Source organism: Hyaena hyaena, unplaced genomic scaffold (genome assembly GCF_003009895.1).
Source record: "Hyaena hyaena isolate Hyena2069 unplaced genomic scaffold, ASM300989v1 scaffold_145, whole genome shotgun sequence".
NCBI classification, from domain to species: domain Eukaryota; kingdom Metazoa; phylum Chordata; class Mammalia; order Carnivora; family Hyaenidae; genus Hyaena; species Hyaena hyaena.
Window position 1 is genome coordinate 2,628,013 of NW_024080777.1, and position 2,842 is coordinate 2,630,854.

Sequence of the window (2,842 nt, forward strand, 5' to 3'; positions counted from 1 at the left end):
TATTTTGTATTATATTACAGTATTGTAATCATTTTTATATGAATATTGTTGGGTTGTGGAATGAATCCTCTGAGTGTACATTATTTCTTAATGGGAAATTCCCTTTGATATATAAGTGCTTTGGATTACAAGCATGTTTCTGGAACAAATTATGCTCACAAATCAAGGTTTTCCTGTACTTCTGGATCAAACAGGTGGAGTTATATCCTCCGTGTTTCTAATGCCCTGATGGAATGGAAACAACTGTTGCTAAAAAAAAAAATTCCAAAGCCTCTGAGGTTCATACAATTAAACTATTCTAATCTTGTTTGTAATAATCTAGCAATGAGTCCCTTTCCTCAACTGATGACTTTGTTGGATGACTCTTGCTTTCTCCTTTACCCGAACTTAAACCTGTTTCAGAGTAATCTAACCTCCTGGCCGCAAGTAATTCCTTGATCTTAACTCCATTGATCTCCTTTAGTCTGCCCCAGTTCCCTCAATTTAAGCCCTTGACTTTGTTCATCACCTGAAGTTAATTACCCCATACCATTAATGCGCATATCCCACACTGAGACCACCACACCCTCCTACATTTCCAACTTGATTTCTTCAATAATGTCACTATGATGCTTTCATTGGCATCAAAATTTTCAGTTCATTGACCCCTCTGCTTGTGTCCTATTCATTAATCTCCTTTTCACTTCCCTTATTACTGAGTTTAGATGTCATGGAACATCAGTTGAATATCATTGAAGAATTATCTTAAATACACTCTAAACTCCCTTTTCCCTTTGCCTTCTGATCACATTTACCACCACCACCCAAAAAAACTCAAAACTCCCACAAACCCCGAATCCCTGCTAATAAAAATGTTTCTAACAGACCAGCAGCACTGTATCAGTTGGAGTTTGTTAGATGTTAGAATTTCAGGCCCAGGATCTAACAAATCAGAACCTGCATTATAACAAGATCCCCCGGCAATGCCTGTGCAGGAGAGTGTCAGAGAACACAAATCCCCGGCTCCTTACCATGTAGGTGTTCCACTGTCTTGCACAAATTAATCTCTCCAAATGTACCCTGAATCCCAATCCCTTCCCCTTTCTGAAAAGCTATGAACTATCCCCTTGGATCTCTCCATCTCTTTTAAATTTTATTAATTTAAGCATGATTTAGTCCAGATTTCTCAATCCTGGCTATGTAATACCATCAACCAGAAACTTTCAATACCTTACTGATGTTCAGGCCAACTCCAGAATTATTAAATCAGAATTTCTGAAGGTGGGACATAGGTACAATTATGTTTTTAAATTCTTTTCTGAGATAGTAGAAAGTGATTGCCAGAGGCTGCGGGAGGATGGAAGGGAAGGACAGAGGTGAACAAGCGGAGTACACAGGATGTTTAGGGCAGTGACAACACTCTGCACAATACTACAGTGATGGATACTAATCATTTTACATTTATCCAAATGCATACAATGTACAAAACCAAGAGTGAATTCTAATGTAAACTATGGAGTATGATGTGTTGACATAGGGCATCAAATGAAACAACGGTACCACTTGGATGGGGGCTGTTGATAATGGGAAGCAGTGCACGTGGGGGCAGGGGACAGACGGAAAATCTCTGTACCTTCCTCTCAATTTTACTGTGAACATAAAACTGCTTTACAAAAATTAAGTCTTTAAAACAAATCTCTGGAGGACTGATGGGTGTGGGGGGGGAGGGGGAGATGAGCATGGAGGAGGGCACTTGTGGGGATGAGCACTGGGTGTTATATGGAAACCAACTTGACAGTAAACTATTTGTAAAAAAAAAAAAAAAAAGTAATAAAACAAATCTCTGCAGATAATTCTAGTATGCAGCCAGGGCTGAGAATCAGTAATCTAGTCTCTTTACTTAAAAACAAACAAACAGGGTTACACTCAGAGCAATACCTGCAATTGAGGTTTCCTCCCCAGGAGGCGGCCGTGTGTCAACATGGCCGAAGAGTTTGTGAACTGCAGAATCCAGCCTGGAAAGGTGGGTGGTGTTCATTAAGCCCTCCTGCCCCTACTGCAAGAGGACCCAGGAGCTGCTCAGCCAACTGCCCTTCAAACAAGGGGTTTTGGAATTTGTTGATATCACAGCCACCAGTGACACTAGCAAGATTTCAAGATTATTTGCAACAGCTCACAGGAGCCAGAACAGTACCTCGGGTCTTTATCGGTAAAGACTGTATAGGCGGATGCACAGACCTAATGGAAATGCATCAGAGTGGGGAGCTGCTGAAGCGGCTAAAACAGACTGGAGCTCTACAGTAATTATAGGGCAGACCCCAGGATGATATTTCCCTTGAGAGCTGGATGGCATTTCAAAGGAGGACCACACTTCCTGGCGGATGGATCTGGAGGTAACAGCCACAGCAACTGTTTACTTAAAATTCTGAAATGTGTTCACCAAAAAAATGGGGGAGGGTGGATTTTTTTTTGGCAAAAACAGTTTTTCCTTCTTTTGACTCAGTATTAAAATCAGACCAACTTGCCCCAAACCACAGGTCTGAGAAAGTTGATGGACATCTTGGGTTTCTTCTCCATTGGCCCTTTGGGTTCCAAAAGACCAAGTTATAACTTAGGATTCACTCAGTGACCCAAAAGACATTCTTTCTCTTGGGCACATGTCTCTTACTGTTCTCCATATGCTAGGACCCCTCGACCTCTAAGCCAGTGTTTCTCAACCAAGATTACTCCAAGTCCCCTAGGATGAATCCATAATTGGTTTCCTGCTATTGCCTCAAAGTTACTTTGTTGAGTTAAACTTGACAGAATTTGCATTATGAAAACAACAGGTATTTGGAATGTTCTTTTTCAAGTTATATGTGTC

The 2,842-nt window shown here is 40.9% G+C and overlaps 1 pseudogene; it reads left to right on the plus strand.

Moving 5' to 3' along the window:
• The first annotated feature begins 1,960 nt into the window (after positions 1-1,960).
• Positions 1,961-2,352, plus strand: LOC120236125 (annotated as a pseudogene).
• The last annotated feature ends 490 nt before the right edge of the window (positions 2,353-2,842 follow it).